Genomic DNA, 19,927 nt, shown 5'->3' on the forward strand with positions numbered 1-19,927 from the left:
GCAGGATCTCCTTGTAAATCTATTCTAAGTTGTGTCTGATAAGCCCAAGCTCCCGATCCCTCCCACTCCCTCCCCCTCCCATCAGGCAGCTGCAAGTCTCTTCTCCAAGTCCATGATTTTCTTTTCTGAGATGTTCATTTGTGCTGGATATTAGATTCCAGTTATAAGTGATATCATATGGTATTTGTCTTTGTCTTTCTGGCTCATTTCACTCAGGATGAGATTCTCTAGTTCCATCCATGTTGCTGCAAATGGCATTATGTCATTCTTTTTATGGCTGAGTAGTATTCCATTGTGTATATATATCACATCTTCCGAATCCAATCATCTGTTGATGGAAATTTGGGTTGTTTCCATGTCCTGGCTATTGTGAATAGTGCTACAATGAACATGCGGGTGCACGTGTCTCTTTTAAGTAGAGTTTTGTCCGGGTAGATGCCCAAGAGTGGGATTGTGGGGTTAGGACACTTTTGATTGCAACTGGATCTGCAACTGGCTACTTAGGAATGGGAATCAGGAATGGCTGGATCCAGACATTCAGTGATGACTCTGTCTCTCTCTACCCCACTGTGATTCTTCAGTCCTCTTTTCTGCTTTTCTCTATGCTGGCCTCATTTGCAGGCTGTAGGTTTGCTCTGCAAATAGTAATCCCACCTCTTTCTTGATTTTTCCAACAGAAAGGCAGTGATGGCTCTGAGTGGGCCAACTCGGAACCTCTGTTCTTCCCTGTATTAACCACTGAGGCCAGATAAGTAGAAATATCCCCAAGAGCTGGTCTGAGTAACATGCCCACCAAGGATGGGACAGGTAATGCCACAGTCCCTCTGGATTGGAGGAAAAGTAGCTTCTGAAAAGAAAAAAAAAATCCTGGGGAGGCAAAAGTTAAGTGGTCAGGGGCTGGGCCTCTGAGCTGGCTCTTGATTTGCATTTTCCTGATAGTCAAGAGCATGCTGCCTGCCTAGCCTTTGCCTGCACCCTCAAGGGATTTGATCCTCTTTCTGCATTCTTAGCCATCACCAATAGCTTTTTCATCCTTTTACTTTTTAAAAAAATTGTGAAATATATCATACATAGATATAAACTGTATGTTCGGCTTAAAGAATAATAGATCAAACACCTGCATCCCCACCACCCAAGTTAAGAAGTAGGACAGTGTCATTCTCTTAGGAACCTCTGACTACTCCTTCCCAGTTACATACCCTTCCATCAGAGGGAAACTATACAGAACTTGGTGCTCATCATCCCATGCTTTTATTTATAGTTTTACTACACAACACACATACTCACATATACACACTCACACACACACACTTCCACACTTAAATCTCTAAGCAATATATTGTTTGGTTTTGCAGAGTATAGATGCCTATTTTTAATACTATTTTTAACAACACAATACATATTCTTCTGTGACTTCTTTTATTCAACATTATATTTTTGAGATTTGTTGGTGTTTACAAGTAGCTACCGTTCCCTTTTCAGTGCTGTATAATAGTCCAGAATGTGATTATCCCACATTGCATGTATCTAGTCTACTCTTCCGGGTACATACCCATGAGTGACATTTATAGGTTTAAGTGAGTGCATGTCTTCAGCTCTCCTGGATATTGCTAATTATTTTCCCAAAGTGATTATAACAATCTATACATCCACCAGCAGTAAGTGGATGATAGTGTTTTGGTTGATTTCATTCTGGCTAAATTTAATTTTTGTCAATCCAGTGGGTGTGGCCTCTGTCTCACTGTGGTTATAGTTTGCACTTACTTGATTACTATTGAAGCAGAGAAACTTTTCATGTTTATGGATCATCTGTTTTTTTCCTCTGCTGTGAAATGCCTGTTTGTGTCTTCCCCTCTATTTTCTAATGAGCTCTTGGTATTTTTTTAATTGATTCATAAGAACTCTTTATATTTTGTAGATTATAATCCTATGTTGGTTTTAGGGTTTTGTTTTTGTTTTGCCTTTTTTGTCTTTTTAGGGCTGCTCCCATGGCATATGGAGGTTCCCAGGCTAGGGGTCAAATCGGAGCTGTAGCTACCAGCCTATGCCATAGCCACAGCAATGTGGGATCTGAGCCATGTCACAACCTACAGCACAGTTGATGGCAACGCCAGATCCTTAACCCACTGAGCAAGGCCAAAGGTCAAACCCGCATCTTCATGGATGCTAGTCGGGTTCTTAACTGCTGACCCATGACAGGAATTTCTTATGTTGGCTTTATATGTTCATATATCTACTTGCAATTTGGGATTGATTGCCTTTGCATTTTATCGATGGTGAGTTTTGAACAGAAGCTCTTAATTTTCATGTCAAATTTGTTTTGTTGAAGAGAACTTTCCCAACTTGAAGCCATAAAAATAATTCTTTTTTATTCTTTTCTAAAAATTTCCTATTTTGTCCTCCCTATTTAGTATTTAATCTTTTAGGTTTAACTGTTTAGTCTACCTGGACTTGATTTTTGTGACTGCCATAAGATAATAGACCTCCATTTTTACTTTTCCCCTCACTCAGCTGCATGTTCTATTAGAAATCAATTTCCATATATGAGCAGTTTTTTCCCTCTCTGAACACTCAGATTTTTCTGTGTTGAATCCAGTTTTTCCCATAATCCATTGCAGATCAGTATTTCTGTAACTATAATAAAAGTTAATTACTAAATTGTAAGTCAACTCTATTTCAATTAAAAAAAAAACGAATTACTAGGACTTGTCTTGTGGCATAGCAGGTTAAGGATCCCAGTGTTTTCACTGCTGTGGCTCAGGTTGCTACTGTGGCTTGGGTTCAATCCCTGGCCCAGGAACTTCCACATGCCCAGCCAAAAAAAAAAAAAAAAAAATTCATTCCTCGTCAGGTTCGTTTCTGCTGAGCCACAATGGGAACTCCTCAACCAACGTTTTTGTAAAGGATGACAGTAAATATTTTAGGTTTTGTGCAATGCATATATCTCTGTTTCTATTAGTTGTGCTTCTCCAAAGAAACAAAACCAACAGGAGATATAGATAAGTAGATAGATAGATAGATAGATAGATAGATAGATAGATAGATAGATAGATGAATAGGTAGATAGATGAATAGGTAGATAGGTAGATAGATGGAATTGGCTCATGGAATTATGGAAACCGAGAATCATCATGATCGGCTTGCTATCTGCAAGCTGGAGCCCCAGGAAGCTGGTGGTGTAGTTCCAGCTCAAGTCCAAAGGCCTGAGGACCAGGAACAATGGTGGTGTAAGTTCCCATCAGAGGGCAGGGAAAGACCACTGTCCCAGCGCTCATAGGCGGAAAGAGCAAAGTCTCCCTTCCTCAGCCTTCTTGCTCTGTTGAGGCCCTTGATGGATTGGATGAAACCCCTGCACCCCGGGGAGGGCCATCTCCTTTACTCAGTCTATCGGTTCAAATACTAATCTCATCTGGAAATGCCCCCCCCCCCCCGAAATAATGTTTAATCCAGTATCTGGGTTCCCTGTGACCCAGTCAAGTTGACGCATGAAATTAACTACCACACTGTCATTATTTCTCCTCCCCCTGCTCCTCCTTCTTTTTGACAACCCTTTAAAAATAGGAAAACCATTCTTAGCTCACAGACGCTACCAAAAAATTTGCCCACCCTGGCTTTAAATGATCTCTCAATATCTACGTTGCAATTGAGCTGTGTTGTTTCCTACAATATAGTGATGCTTGTGTGACTTCCTGAAGTAAATAATCTATGAAAATCAGAAGTCAGATGGACAGCCACCACCCACAGTACTAATGTACACCCACCCAGCATGTAATCCATGCTACCAGACCTGCATTCACCAGATTTAGTGTCTCTTGAAATTAGGACCAACCTGGACACACCAAGTGAGTGCCCCTAACTCATAAACATTGTGATTCTGACAGCAACAACGTTAGTCTCTGGCTCTCTCCTGCTGCCCTCTCCTGGCTGGTCCATTGTTGAGGCTCAGGGAGAGTCCTGGTGGAGTTCAAACTGATCACAATACCTTCAGGTCTGGTTGCTGGTCTGTAGACTTGTCAAAACCTGTACCTGTAGGAAGTACGAGCAGGGATCTTAACACTGGTTGTCATGGCCAAGTTTATTATTTCTCATAGGATTCTAAGACTTTCTGAAGAGTTATCTCATGGTGAACATTTACTGCTTGCCAAGCATTGCAGAATATGTGTTATTTCATTTCATTCTTTAAACAACCACGTGAGTTCCAAATCTCTTGACTGTTCTGCATTCCCTTTGCACAGGTGATGAAATGGAGACCCAGAGAGGTTAAATACTCTGCCCACGGTCCACAGGTGTTGGTAGAGAAGCTGGAGCTTGGAGTTAGTCCATATATATAAGAACCCGTGTTCTTAATTGCTACCCTCGGCTCTCCATCTTTCATGCTGAGTCTAATTCAGCAGGAATTCCTGGGAGTCAGACATTTGCATTTTTACAAGCCCTCCAGGATTCTAATGCAGGTGTCCTGGAGATCTACACTTTGAGAACACTGCCTCCCATAAATAGAAACTGAACTGCTTCCAACAGAAGGATATCACTCTTCAATACCAGAAGCCTGGTTCTGGGGTGGAACAAAATGCTGGGCCGATCCACATTCTTTGGGCACTAGAGGAGATTAAAAGAGGTGATAAAATGTAAAGGAATCTTATCTCTCCTTGTCCCTTGAGCTTCTTCACCCCACCCTCACCTAAGCCCCGGAGAAGTGCTGCTCCATCAAGTTTACCTAAAGAGGCGGAACAGTCCCCTTTGCTGACCAGCAGCCCTGAGCAAGAATACACTGGTTATGTGGTAAGAGTCACGCCTAAGGGAACCTGGCTGTTCCACGGAACCACTGCACGTCTTAATTGAAAATGCATACTGAGCTGCCCAGCAAATCCCCTTTTCTGTCTTTAATAAGTCAGACCTGGTACTCAGCCTGTCAGATCTGGAACTGTTCACGGCCCGCTCGGCAGAGACAAAAGGAAAAAGGCTTAGGTACAACCTAAACGCAATGAATTTGCAATGAAACAAAGCAGCCTGGGCTACAGCCATTGCTGGGCATGCTCTGGCTTTCTAGCAGCAAATCTGTGTTTGGCAAGGAATGGGATAGAAACTTCTTCCCACCTGGTGGCCAAGGTTTTCTTGAACTTCTCCATCACTTTGGTTCCTGGGTGGGGTCAGCCACTATCCACGGAGCAGGGCAGGGGGACACATGCCTGTGGGGGCCAGCCACTGGTTAGTGCCCAGCAAAGGAGAAATATAGTGGGAGAAGAGCAAAACTATGCCAAGCATTGTCCTGGGTGTTTGACTGGTGTGACCGAATCTTCTGACAACCTAGTAGAGGTGCTGGAATTATACCTTCTTTTGACAAAGGAGAAAACAGAAGCACGAAACTCAAAGCAACTTGCCCATCACCTCCAGATAATAAGCAGAACCAGGAATCAAACCCCGGGTCCCTGTCCTTTCCACCTAGCTATGTGCCACTGGAAGGGACCACTGCCCTCTCTATTTGTTCCCTGGAATAGATCGTCTATTTCCAACCCAAATAGGTTATGCTCATGACCTTGGCGAAAGGCCACTTGCCCTTGGGTCCAAGAATAACGTAAGTACAATGAACCATTTTTTTAAAAAATGCGATTACATATGTCAAGCACTTAGCCCAGTGCTTGGTACTTTTTCGAGTACTCAGCAGACCTCCGGGCATTGTCAGGCCCCTGAATCAGGGTGTTCTGGGCTGCAGGAGGGTCCACTGACTGTTTGGTAACAAACAGTTCTCAAGTAACTACAATGGATGGTCAAAATAGGAAGAAAAAAAAATAGCCTTGGACTCAAGATTTTTATAATCCAACTGGGGAATTGAAAGAATATTTAGAAAAAGAAATCAAAACTTATTAATAGTTTACATATCACACAGGATTCTCATTTCTAGTCCTGATTTTACCCACGACTAGGTGTAATGCCTTGGAGAAAATGTTTTCACATATTTTCCTTCTTTCTTTCTTTCTTTTTTTTTTTTTTTTTTTTTTTTGTCTTTTGTCCTTTTAGGGCTGCACCTGCGGCATATAGAGGTTCCCAGGCTAGGGATCGAATCGGAGCTACAGCTGTTGGCCTACACCACAGCCACAGCAGCGCCAGATCTGAAATGCGTCTGTGACCTACACCACAGCTCACGGCAATGCAGGATCCTTAACCCACTGAGTGAGGCCAGGGATCGAACCCGCAATCTCATGGTTCCTAGTTGGATTTGTTTCCGCTGCGCCATGGTGGGAACTCCATGTTTTCACATATTTTCAGGCCTCGGTGTCTTCTTTGGAAAACCATAGACAGTGCCAATGTCAAAGGATTTTACTAAGGGCACATATGTGGTCATTACTTAACAAACAGTATATAGGGGGCCAGAGATAATGGAGAATTAGGTGAATTTCCTTCAAGATCTAACTCTGGAATTGAGCTCCGAATGAGGTGAGGGCTCTGACTATCGAGAAGTCACGTTCCAGGTGCTTGTGTCCTCATGTTACAGAAAATCCAATGCAAATTGGTTTCAACGTAAATGGAGTTGATGGACTCAGAGAACTAAGACATTCAGAGGTAGGGCAGAGTTTGAGATGCTCTGGGTGTTGATAATGCCATCAGGGCTGCAGTTTTAGTACTTGGTAGTGCTTCTAGTTGGTACTCTTCACGTGTCAGTTTTACCTACAGGTTGGCTCTCCTTATGATCACCCCGGTGACAGGGTCAGTCTGGGCCTCCCATCTACCTCCCATCACCACCATGGCCTTCTGTCCCCTCTCCTCAGGGAGAGTCTGAAGAGCCATTCTGATTGGATCAATCTAGGTCATATGAGCCAATCCCTGCACCCAGGGGCGTGGAATTGTGTGATTGGCTTAGCTTAGGTCACATATTCCATCCCCAGAGCTACGGAAGCACATGGCTCCCCAAGTGGAAACGGGGGTGGGATCTGGCAAGGTTGCAGCCACCGTGCCCTCAAGAGGGAAATTGCTTTCATAAAGTAAAAAGGATGGACGAAGCTGTGGGTGGGAGCAAACCCACAGACTTGTTGGGGAGAGCAGAGCCTTCTCCAGAGGGAGTTGTGAGAAATGGAGCATTTGAGGGGCCGGTGGGGGGGGGAACCAGAGGGGACCGTGCCAGCCTCTGGGACGTGGGGCCTTGTGTGAGCATGGGGGTTTCACAGTAGCACACACCCACACCACCAGCAAATTCAGGAAATGAGCCCGTTTCCTTGTATTATAAAAGCTAAGTCTACTCATTAATCAGAATATTCACTCCGCCTTAGAACGTTCAGTGTAGGGATTAGAAGAGAATGGAGCCCACAGCCTGCTGGCTCTGGGGAGAGGTGTTTCCTGTGTTTTCTTGTTTAACGCTCCCCACCGCCCTCAGGGACAGGAGGCTTTGCCCCATTCACGGGTCGGGGAGGGAAGGGCAGGGAAGGGACTTGTCCTGAGTCACTCGGCTAATAGATGGCAGAGGGGAGACTGGAGTCCCAGCGCCTGCTTGACTCCCAAGCCCACAAGCAGGCCACGAGGCTGGGGTTTTCTGTGGTTCCTGAGACTTTCAGTGTCTACCTGTCACCGCAGCGCAATGGCTGATGACCCTTCTGCATGGTGACACCTGCTTCAGAGCACGTGTGTCCTCAGGTACGTTCGTGGTGCCCAAGGACACGGAGGAATGTGGGAGTCTGGAGGCAGGGGGAGAAGGAGAGTTCTCTTTCCCCATTGGATGGGGTGGAGGGGTAAGGAGAGGGCGGTAAGCATCCTTGTCCTAGTAGCCGTCGCTGTCCTCCTCCTCCCCCTCCCCTCCTCTCTAGCATCTGTGAGAGCTCCGCCCAGCACCTCCGTATGACGTCTCCTTGAATACTGCAACTTTTACTAGAGGAACAAACCATGGCAGCTGAGGTCACAGCGGGTGGCTTGTCCCCGTGGATGTTTCTTCTCATCCCCACTTTACAGATGAGTACATCAACCTCTGGGAGGCGGCCCGCCCATCTCACAGGCTGGCAGGTGACGGAGTCAGGATTCGAACTCAAGTTCTGTCTGACTCCAGAGACTGGATTAAGTGCTGTGCTGTGAAAGGTGACCTTGAATTTAGGGAAAACCTTCAGTGTAGCTATCTGGCCTTGTGGACGCCTCCCCTGAGCCCCTTTGTTGGAGTAAACACAGATCCTTGGAGTTCCCATCATGGCTCAGTGGTTAACGAATCCGACTAGGAACCATGAGGTTGCAGGTTCGATCCCTGGCCTCGCTCAGTGGGTTAAGGATCCTGTGTTGCCATGAGCTGTGGTGTAGGTTGCAGACATGGCTCGGATCTCGCATTGCTGTGGCTCTGGCAGAGGCCAACAGCTATGGCTCTGATTCGACCCCTAGCCTGGGAACCTCCATATGCCGCGAGAGTGGCCCAAGAAATGGCAAAAAGACAAAAACAAAAAAAATCAAAAAAACAAAACACAGATCTTTTCCTGGGTCACCTGTGTACACCGATGTCACCATCATTCTCCCCTACTCCCCACCTCTTCTCCCCTCCCCCAGTACCTGAACAAGCCCCAGAGGAGTCCCTTCCTGTGTGGGCTTCCTCCACCCCAGGAATTTTCTATCCGTGGCAAGTAGAGTGCAAACTTCCTGAAGCCTCAGGCCACATTACCCCCGGGATGATGCTGACACTGATAGTAAGCTTTTTATTTTTTTAAGGCCACCTACAACAAAAACGTGGAGACTGGGAAAGAAAAAGGCCCATGTGAGCAATCAGAAGGTGTAAGGACAGTTGCGGGAGAAGGACCTGCAGGGAAGTGGATCACCCCCCTTTCTTAGGTTCTGTTTTTAGCCTGTGTTTTTCTGAGCAAGTAGGTGCCATGGTGATAGGTGCCATAGAAATAGATGGAGTACACCGCCCAGCGCGGGGCTGCGAGCCAGCCAGCCGTTCCCATGGAAATGCTCCCAGCGCCGAGGAGAGCCTGGGATTCTGCTGTGTTCTGGCTGCAGCAAGGCAGGACCCCTGAAGGGCCCGGCTCCCAGACCTGTCAATCACGTGGCTGGGGAGAGGGCACTACTTTAGGATGGTCCCTTGAGGCTTCCAGCTTTCTCACCACGATCCACGGAGGTCGCTGACAGCACACCCTCCCTTGGAGGGCACCCAGGGGGGCTTCCCTCTGAGTTGTCCCAGAGATGCGTTTATGTAGCTTTGGCTTTGCCCATCTGGGCCAATAGTGGCCTCTGAACCAGCGCTGCCAGCCTTCCCGCACCCACTGCTGGGAGTGCCCTGTCCCCGTCCTGCTTAGATGTGGAACTATCACTGCTTTTATGGAACAGCAATAAAGAGTTTTTACCACTGGGATTGATTCCCAGACATTTGGTGGCCAGCACTACTCATAAAATGAAATCTCAGAGGATCTCATCCAGCAAGCAGAGCAGGGAAGGGCGTAATCAAGTCTGCGGCTGTGGTTTCAGTTTGTGAACCCTCGGGCAGTACGGGCTCAGGCTCAGACTCGTCCGTTTCTGGCCGCAGCTTTAATGAACTAAAAGACCCTTGGAAGCAACTGCTTGAGCCATGGCTAACCTTTGCATAAACATCTCTGCATCGCTGTCAGTAGATGTGCGGCAGTGATAAGTGTTGCAGCTTAGCTTGTTTTTATTTGGATTTAGACCAGTTAGTTATATACCTTCTGAAAAACAACCCATATACACACATATGCCTTTTAAACCCAACTGCCTTATGTTAGACCTGGCATAAGAGGAGTACATGTAAAGGACATATGTTGCCATATCTGTCCCATCGCATTTACTTCCACGATGGGGCTTTATCCTGTATACTCGTTTATGCTATCAGGTAACGTACAACTTCAGGGCAGCACAGGTATAATTCTGGACTAAGGTAGAGTTTGAGTCCAGTAATTCTAAGCACTGACCAAGAGAAGTTAATTTTACTCTCAAACACACGCACACACACACACACACACACACGCACACACACACACACACCAAGGGAATTTTTTTTAAATTTAATCATCAATGCTACTAACTCATGAATTACTGCCTAAGTAGGTACAGATTATGAAAATCCTAATGTTGGAAGGTGCTAAAGTAACACCTACCCTGGCATCCCTGGCATTTGACATGAAGAGATTGAGCTCCACAGCACCCAAGGTGCTTTGCTGTTTAGTTCAGCATGTCTTCTGTGTACGCAGGTGGTGTGTCAGGTCATTACTTACTCAGCAAGCCCTTCCCCAGCAGTGAAAGTGCACGGTGCCTCCAGCTCCTCCAACTAACGAGTGGTGCTTGCAGTGACCTTGAAATCAGCTTGTAGGTTGCGCCATTGGTCAAGCAGTGCATTGGTGGAGGGTGGCCAGATAAAGCAACTTCCTGGTTGATCCTTAGGACTTATCCGTGAAACCATATGACTCAACTTTTACTGTTAGTAGCATCATCCCCGTAACCTACATCTGGATCGCAAGTGTCAGGTTTCGTGGTTACAGGAATTTGATCTGAGCATTGCAGAGCCCCTGACTTAAACAAGCAAACACACGTGCTCTAGTTTTACAGGCCAAGCAAACTGTGAAACAGAAGGGTTTGCCTTTCTTGCCCATAGCAGTGTCATACCTTGGAGTTTTGCCACTTGGTTGGGTTGCTTTATTTGGCTTACTAACTAAAAGCAGATTTGCTTTGCAGAGCCAGGCTCTCAAATCTTCTACAACTCTCTAAGAATGGACATTCGCAGTCATGTTTGGCAGAAAGAGTTTTCCCAAATTTTCGCAGAGTCGTAAAGATAATGTTTGGTCATGTGAAGCATACACTCAAGAAAAAAAGCTTATCTTCCTTTCCCAAGATAAACTCCCTTCCATGGGCCTAGCACAGGAAGCCCGAGTTAGAGAGTATTAGCTGTTTAGTCCAAGATGCACTCCAACCCTGGTGTCACTTTTCCCACCAACAATTTGAAACTAAACATTTGCTGTGACTGTACCTTAGCAATCACGGTTTCCTTTTTCAATTTTAAATTTGTTATTGTGGGAAAATATATATAATACAGAATTTACCTTCTTACCCGGTTTTAAGGGTGCAGTTGAGTGGCACTGAGTACAAACTCCCACATGTTATGCAGCCACCCCCACCAGCCCCCTCCAGAACTTTTTTCATCATCCCTAATTGACTTCCTTAATCAGTAACGTCCCCCACCGCAGCCCTGGGCAAAGCACTATTCTACTTTCTACTTTCTGTCTCTATGAATTTGACTATTCCAAGTGTCTCATCGAAGTGGAATCATGTTATTTGTCCTTTTGTGTCTGGCTTCTTTCACTCAGCATGATGACTTCAAGGCTCATCAGTGTGACAGGATTTTCTTCCTTTTTTTTTTTTGGTCTTTTTATGGCCACTCCCACGGCATATGGAAGTTCCCAGCTAGAGGTTGAATCAGAGTGTAGCCACTGGTCTACACCACAGGAACGCCGGATCCGAGCCACGTCTGCCTACACCATAGCTCACGGCAATGCCAGATCCTTAAGCCACTGAGCAAGGCCAGGGATCAAATCCGTGTCCTCATGGATACTAGTTAGGTTCGTTAACCACTGAGCCACCACAGGATTCCAGGATTTCCTCCCTTTTGAAGGCTAAATAATATTCCATTGTATGTATGTATGTATGTATGTATGACATTTTATTTATCTATAGTTTAATTTCCTACAGTTTATTTCTTATCATTTTAAAGTTTCAAAGCAGTCACACAGCAATAGGAAAATTGCAAGAGTAGTACCAAAAAAAAAAAAAAAACCCTCTTTTTTTCTTGAAAAAAAAAATTTTTTTTTTGTCTTTTTGCCATTTCTTGGGCCGCTCCCGCAGCATATGGAGATTCCCAGGCTAGGGGTCAAATCGGAGCTGTAGCTGCTGGCCTATACCGCAGCCACAGCAACACGGGATCCGAGCTGCGTCTGCAACCTATACCACAGCTCACGAAAACGCTGGATCCTTAACCCACTGAGCAAGGCCAGGGATGGAACCCGCAACCTCATGGTTCCTAGTCGGATTCGTTAACCACTGAGCCACAACGAGAACTCCTTTTCTTGAACTTTTTGAGAATAAATTGCCCTGATCCTCTTCCTATACTTTCCCGTGTTCTTCTATAAACAAAGGTTCCCACCTAACCGCAATGCAACCACCACACCAGGAAGCTAACACAGATTCCTAACCGCCATGGAATCCTCAGACTCTGTCCAAGGTTTGCCAGACATCACAATAGCGCCTTTCAGCACAAAAGAATCCAGCTCAGAGTCACCCGTGCATGTAGGGATGTGTTTTAGTCTCCTGCAGGCTAGAAGATCAGCTCCTCTGTCTCTCCTTGACTTTCATGACCTTGACACTTTTGAAGATCAAAGACATTGTAGAATGTCTGATGAAAGTTTCCCCAAGGTCAGATTCAGGTGATGCCTCTCCGGCAGGAATATCACATCAGCGACTGCTTTGTGCCTCTTGCACCCTGCCAAGGGCTTCACCATTTTGACTTGTCCTGTACTAACGATGTGTACTCTGATCCCGCAGTAGCGGTGGTGTCTCCTAGGTCTCCCCACTATAGAGTTAGTCTTTTCTGCTTTGTAATTAATGAGTATTGTATGGGGAGGTACTTTGGAATAGATAAATATCCCACGCCTCATCAAATGTAATTATTTTTTATATCTGGTATGGTGAATTATACTCCATTCCCATCCTTATTTATTTTAAAGCTCACATCAGAGTTCCCATGGTGGCTCAGCAGTAACGAACCTGACTAGTATCCATGAGGATATGGGTTTGATACCTGGCCTTGCTCAGTGGGTTAAGGATCTGGCATTGCCACAAGCTGTGGTGTAGGTCAAAGATATGGCTTGGATCTGGCGTGGCTGTGGCTGTGGCGTAGCCAGCAGCTATGGCTCCAATTCGACCCCTAGCCTGGGAACTTACGTATGCCACAGGTGCAGCCCTAAAAAAAATGAAATAAAATAAAATAAAGCTCACATTATCCTTAATGGGACCCGTGAGAGCCCTCCAGTCTCTGTCCTTTCCGGGGGGCCCATCATCCTCTGAGCACATCCTCACTGTCAGCCGTGACAAGATGTCCTTATCTCAGTTCTGGAATCAGCCTTTTCTCCGAGGAGTCTTAATTCGCTGTAATGGAAAATGGTATTTAGAATCCAAGATCTGGGCAGTAGATGTGCTCATTCCTATTGAGATGTTGCTGCTCCCAGCCAAGGCTAAGGAGTACATGTTGCGCTGCGTGCCCACCCACACACGTACACAAATACACTCATTGCCCTCTGATACCATGTGCCAGGCTGCCATGCCCCAACCCTCTGAAGAATCCCCTCCTACCCTGATTGGGCTGTGACATCACAGGCCAGGGCACTGTCCCTGGGGATGTCCTCCTCATCACTTGGGTTCTGACCCCCACTTTGGACCTTCGTGGCTTCGTGCCCTCCAGCCCCACCTTGGACTCCAACCCCTCCACTCCACTGAGTCACTTTAGGACTGAATTGTTTAGGAAGAGACGTAGAAGGGACCACATCAGCTTTGGTTGAAAATACTTGTACTGCTAACAATCCTTTGCATATTGGGAGCAGTTGTACCCGATCTAACAGATAAATAATACTCATCATGACTGCCGGCCTCTCCCCAGTCTTGTCTGTTGTTATTGTAACGAAAAAAAATGTTGTGAAATATTTTTGTAAAGCTAGGATGCCTTCTTCCTTACGGCAACATCTATTTTGCAAATCTGCAGTTGTATTTATGCCGCCACCAGCAACTCTCTTGGCAAACATCGAGCGACTCCCACCACGAAAAGTAATGAGTGAGGACAAGGTCTGACACCTCCTTATTCCATGCTTCCGTTATCACCTTGTAGGACTCTGGCGAAAGGATCAGAAACCGGAAATGGAATTTCGTGACACTGTGAACTGCCTGTTTGTGCATATGGAGACCTCCCTGGCTAGCCTTGGACATCAAGGAAATGGGCTGTCTTCTACTATTTTTTGTAGCCCCTCAAGGTCAGGTCCTACCTGGGATCTGTGTACATACGTATGCAGTGCTCCCTGTGCTTGTTGGCTGACAGAGCTGTGACAGCTTCATCATAGCAATAAAGGAAAAACAGCATAGGTTACACAATCTGATGGATGCCTGTCGGGCTTTATCCTCCTTGACCTCTGTGACCAAAGACGGCTCCTTGAAACACTTGCTTCTTTGGCTGCTGAGCCACGTGGTTTTGCTCCTACCTCCCTGGCTGCCTCGTCTTGGTTGCCTTTGTACATCCCACTTGCTCTGCTGTCACTACCCCCGACAATGGACGTTTGTTGGGTACCTTCCATGTGCCTGGCACTGTTGCAGGGGCTGGAGGACGGCAGGGAATGAAACAGACGAAGACGCCTGTCCTGGCAGAACGGAAGGGAAACAGAAAACCTTTTGCCTTGTGTGTATATGGTCCCCGTCCCCCGTTACGGGCCCAACCTCCTCTGCTTCCTGAAACGCGCTGAGCACTGGCTGGGCCGGCCGGGCACAGGGAGGGTTAAGGCAGCCTGCCTCCTGCAAGCTTCCTTTCTGGGAGGGAGGCCTTCCAGATGCTCATCCCTCTGGCCTGGCCGCCCCTCTCTTCTGCCAGCCTCCCACTTCGCCCACCTGCAGCCAGAGCCATCTTCACAAAAGGCAAGTCTTGCCAAGTCACTCTGTTGCTGAAAACCTTCGTGATTCCCCATTGCTCTGGGGATAAATCCAAATTCCTTCACGAGCTGGTCTCTGCTCCCCCTCCCAGCCCCTCCTCCTTGCATCGGATTCTCCAACAGCTGCTCGGGAAGCTGGTCCCTTCGTGGTGCCTCCCTGCCTTTGCTCAGGCTGGGTCCCGGCCTAGAGCACCCTCCCTCCCCACCCTTCTGCTAGGCTGACCCCTGCTCTTCCTTTCAGTCCCCTTGCCGCCTCCACCTGCAGTCCATGTGGCCCTCAAGCCCTCAGCAGGTGCAGTTAGAGTTACCTATTTAGGTTCCTGCCTCTCCCTGGGAGACAGACACAATGGTAATTGCGTGTTTAATGTCTGTCTCCAGGGATGGTAAACCCTCTGTGAGCGTGGGCTGTGGATGTCTGCTGCCCACTGTATCTGTAGCACACGGGGCTGGGCTGGCGTCGTAAGAGTAATAAACATACGCAATGTTTCCGCAGGGCTACCTGGGAGCGTGGGGCTAGGAACTGTTCTCAGAACCTTACCCATGCCTGCTAATTTAATCTTTACCACAGCTCAACGAGGTACGGCTGTTATTGGTCCCTGTTTGCAGGTGAGAAAACAGGCACAGAGCGGTTAATGATCCCCTCTTAGGTGTATGTACAGACAGGCTTAGAATCCACACGGTCTATCCCGAAACTGCGCCCTGGACCACAGCACCTGTTGAAAGGACGAAGGATGGACTGGGCACCAAGCAGGTGACCCTGGGCACCAAGCAAGCCCTCGGTGAATGACAGGCACCTAGGTTGTTATTATCATTGAGTTGTCCATGCTCCCAGGCACACATGCCTTTTTTGTTTGTTTGTTTGTTTGTTTTTTGTTTTTTTTTGGTCTTTTTGCCATTTCTTGGGCTGCTCCTGCGGCACATGGAGGTTGCCAGGCTAGGGGTCCAATCGGAGCTGTAGCCACCAGCCTACGCCAGAGCCACAGCAACGCAGGATCCAAGCCGCGTCTGCAACCTACACCACAGCTTACGGCAATGCCAGATCCTTAACCCACTGAGCAAGGCCAGGGATCGAACCCGCAATCTCATGGTTCCTAGTCAGATTCATTAACCACTGAGCCACAACGGGAGCTCCAGGCACACATGTCTTTTAAATGGGGATAGGTTCCCTTTTACTCACTTCTGTGTACTCAGCTTACCCCACACGGTCGCAACTAAATAAATATTTCTTGAATGAGTGAAAATACTGAGTGACCCAAATCCTTAGAAGTATAAGGAATAATTTATTTTAGCATAATTTTTTTTCTTTCAAAAGGACCTGATTCTACCTTCCTAGTAGATATTTAAATTAAATTTTATTCTTTAATTAGGTAATACTTTCGGGTTGTGCTTCTCAAAGTTGCAGGAAAGATTAACAGGAGAAATATCCTCTTCCTGCAGGGCCACTGCAGGGCACAGCTACATAAAATAGCGTGGCAGCCACTGCTCCTGCTCAGCCCCCTGCACCCAGTTTCCTGCTCTGCCGGTGCCACTGATACCAAGCTCTTCTCCATGCTTCCAAGAGCTGGTCTAGTGTTTCCACAGATGGATTGTGGGCTTGTAATTCAACATAAATGTCTTCACTTCACCTTTTCTGTTTTACATATTTGGGAGAGTATTTCACTTGAGATGCACAGAGTAAGACTCATTCTTTGGGAAAGTTACATATTATCTATCTGGGGTCTGGGCAAATGGTATGGATGCGCCACAGGTTTAGCTTTCTGTCTATTTAACCAGTTCTCCATATATTTCATCAGCCTCTATTAGGTTGTTTCTAAATTGTTTCTATTACAACAATGCTACCCCATGCTCCCATTATCGCACCCACTTTTTGAACACGTCAAGAGGTTACATTCCCAGAATTGGATTGCTTGGATAAAGCAGAGGAATGACTTCGTAATGGTAGAATTTCAATCATCTGTGACAGGCATAGGTGAGATGTTTTACACTGGAGTTTTGGTGTGTCAGATCCTGCTAAGGAATTGATTGCCACGGACCCTTCTCTTTGGTATATTCGATGCCGGGGAATGCTATCTGTGGGTTTGATAGGTGGTTATTCTCCAAAGTGAAAAGAAAGACCTTACAGCAGAAAGGTGGCATCTGTGGAGTATGACCAAGGCTCACTGATGAGTCCCATCTTCCCTCCGTTCTAGAGTGAGACCTCTCTGGGCAGCACAGCACCTGGGCCACTCAGCAGTGAGTTCATGGAGGCCCTGAGAAGGGTCCGTCCACAAAGAAATATGTTTGAAGTTTGGCTCCAGAATCACCTTGTGGGAAAAAGGAAGAAGGTCACTGCTGTTCCTGAGACCCTGAGGATGCGGTTCCTGTTAACCCCACAGGGTAGATGATGGATGGATGGATGGATGGAAACATAGATATAGATAAGTAGATACTAATGGAGCAAGCACGAATATAGACTTGCTTTTGAATTTGGGTCCTACCACCCTCTATTTAGGGGACTTTAGGTGACTTCTTTGACCTCCTCGAGCCACATTTTCCTTGTCTACAGAGGGATTAACAATGTCTTCTTTGTGGGCCGGTGATGAGGAGCCAGTGGTTATAAACCAGTGAGGGTTATAAACCAGGAAGGGCCTTGCGCAGTGTTGGGCCCACCATGGTCTCCCCTATGTGGTTGTAGCTGCTGTCATTTCTATTATGACATTCTTGGCAGTTCCCTTCGTGGCTCAGCAGTTAAGGAACCTGACTAGGATCCATGAGGATGTGGGTTCCATCTCTGGCCTCACTCAATGGGTTAAGGAACCGGTGTTGCCATGAGCTGTGGTGTAGGTCACAGACGAGGCTTGGAGCTCTCGTTGCTGAGACTATGGCATAGGCCAGCTGCTGTAGCTCCAATTTGACCCCTAGCCTGGGAACCTCCATAAAGCAGGTGCAGCCTTAAAAGCAAACAACAACAACAAAAAAAACCCCCAAAAAACCCCATGATGACATTCTCCAGCATTTCTTCGGCAAGAGCCAGTGACCATGTACTTCATGCTCTCTTTGGTCTCTGCCTTCAAGGGAATGACCCTGTACGGTGGAGGTTCTTGGCCTTCTTTTCCTCCCAGCATGCATGGCAGGTAACATTCAAGTGCCTGGCACACTCCCAGCATGCATTGCACAGGGCAGGATTTCAGCTACACTCATCTGTCTCCAGGCTGGGAAAGTGATATTGTTATGGGAACTACCTAGATATACTTAGGAGTTCCCGTCGTGGCTCAGTGGTTAATGAATCCCACTAGGAACCATGAAGTTGAGGGTTCGATCCCTGGCCTTGCTCAGTGGGTTGAGGATTCGGCGTTGCTGTGAGCTGTGGTGTAGGTACAGACGCGGCTCGGATCCCGTGTTGCCGTGGCTGTGGTGTAGGCCAGAGGCTACAGCTCCCATTAGACCCCTAGCCTGGGAACCTCCATATGTCGTGGGAGTGCTGCTAGCAAAGAAAGAAAGAAAGAAAAAAAAAGACCTAGACACACTTAAATTTATATTTACAATAAAAATAAAGAAACAACAATAAATAAAGGAAAGAAAAAGCAGTTACCCTCAGATTGTGGCCTTCTGGTTATAGTTTATTTGCAAAACACCATCCTACTTGCATCTGCTGCCTTGTAGAGTAATAATGGGGGAGGGGGAGGGCTTACAGGTACCTGAGGGTAAGGGTTAGGGTTAGGGTTTGATCCCAAGGCCTCATTGCATTGGGTTTGGGATCAATGCCATCCTCTCCTCCAGATATGAGGTGAGGACCATTATCAGAAGGGTCTGGCCACTGTCCCCAAATGGTTATAGAATGGTTCTCTCTTTGGTCTTTGCTGAGTGCCTGGCCGAGGTGCTAAGCCTTCCACCATGACCCCAGAGAAGCACAGACATCCAGGACCTTAGCTGGTGCCTTGGCTGCTTGGCCTCGAGGTGTCAGGCCTGCCAGGCCCAGGCATGCTCTCTCAGTCGGCCCAGCAGGCAGGCACAGGCTTGACCTGACAAAGCAGCTGCTTTAAGCCTCCGTATCATCAGCGGGGGTATGGAATCCAGCCTCACCTGACCCTCCCAGCACCCCGCCCCCAGCCCGTGGGGACAGGCTATTCCCTCCTCTGTGCCCCCACAGCACTTGTTCCCGCAGCTCTTAAAGCACCTGCTGCCAGCTTAAAATACCTCTCTACGCCTTTCAGGGCAGTATCTTTTATATTTTGTTTGTTAGAGATTTTATACAATCTCAAATTCTTCATCAAAATGGCCGTGGGGGTTGCATGCTTTTCTCTCTGTGAGATTAGAGTTAAAAACACACATTGGTGGTTTGGAATCCCATTGGGTTCTTCTCTGTAGATAGAAAGAGTTGTGGAAAATCAGGCTTGTCCAGAACCTTCACGATGGACACTGCCCTTAAATCCTGCTTTCATCCCTTCTGCAGTCAGTATGTCATTCAACAAACATTTATAAATGCCCACTTTTATGCCAGGCACGATGCTAGGCATGGGGTACATTTAGATGAGGAGGACATGGGCTGTGCCTTGGAGGCCAGCGCAACACGGTGGTCTAGCGCTAGATTTTGTTGGGACAAAATTCTTCTAGAATATAAGAAGTCAATTTATAGCATAATTTCCCGGAGCTCTGAGACGATCTCTATATTTTAAAAAGTGCTGTAATTATTCATTCACCAGAAAGCTGTGGACTTCCCGAGTGGCTTACGACATTCACCAGAATCTGTGTAAGACACTCTGCCTCTGGTGGTGGGAGGAGGGATATAAAGAAGCAAAAATAAGATCTCTGCCTTCTAGAACCTAAATGCAAATAACAGAAGTCACATGAAGTCAGAAAATCCGGCCTGTTCACTCCTTTGTGGTTGCATGTGACATTCATTCATTTCTCGGCTCACTCATACGTCGGTTTGGTGTGTGCTGTGTGCTTAGGCTGTGATAAGCGCTCTGGGGCCTGTGAAAGAGCCCTAAGACATGGCCCTGCCCTCTAGGCACTTGGGGTCTCCCCAGGATAGAGAAAGGGGGTTCAGAGTCAAGTAGAATATCAGGCCAACTGTAACTCCAAGACCAAAAGCAGTGGCTCGGAGAATAGGTCAGGGGCAAGCCAGCGTGGTAGACGATTCCGAACCAGTTCTGCAGAATGGAATGGGAGGATGGACATTCCAGGCCAGGGGAAGGGCATGAGCAAAGCTCTTGAAGTGTCAGGAATTTCTCGTTAGAAATTGAGATATGATGGGGGTGAGGTGAGAACTTGCTCCAAACAACAGTCACCCCAGGGCA

At 46.9% G+C, this 19,927-nt stretch overlaps 1 protein-coding gene across 1 annotated transcript in view; it reads left to right on the top strand.

The window, feature by feature from the left end:
* The window catches only part of DGLUCY (D-glutamate cyclase), a 107,764-nt gene that overhangs the window by 57,644 nt on the left and 30,193 nt on the right, over positions 1–19,927 (top strand).

The sequence above is a fragment of the Sus scrofa genome, chromosome 7 (genome assembly GCF_054392235.1).
Source record: "Sus scrofa isolate SSC_HxYL_T2T_F1_AM1 chromosome 7, Sscrofa_HxYL_maternal_Yorkshire_Landrace_v2.0, whole genome shotgun sequence".
NCBI classification, from domain to species: Eukaryota; Metazoa; Chordata; class Mammalia; order Artiodactyla; family Suidae; genus Sus; species Sus scrofa.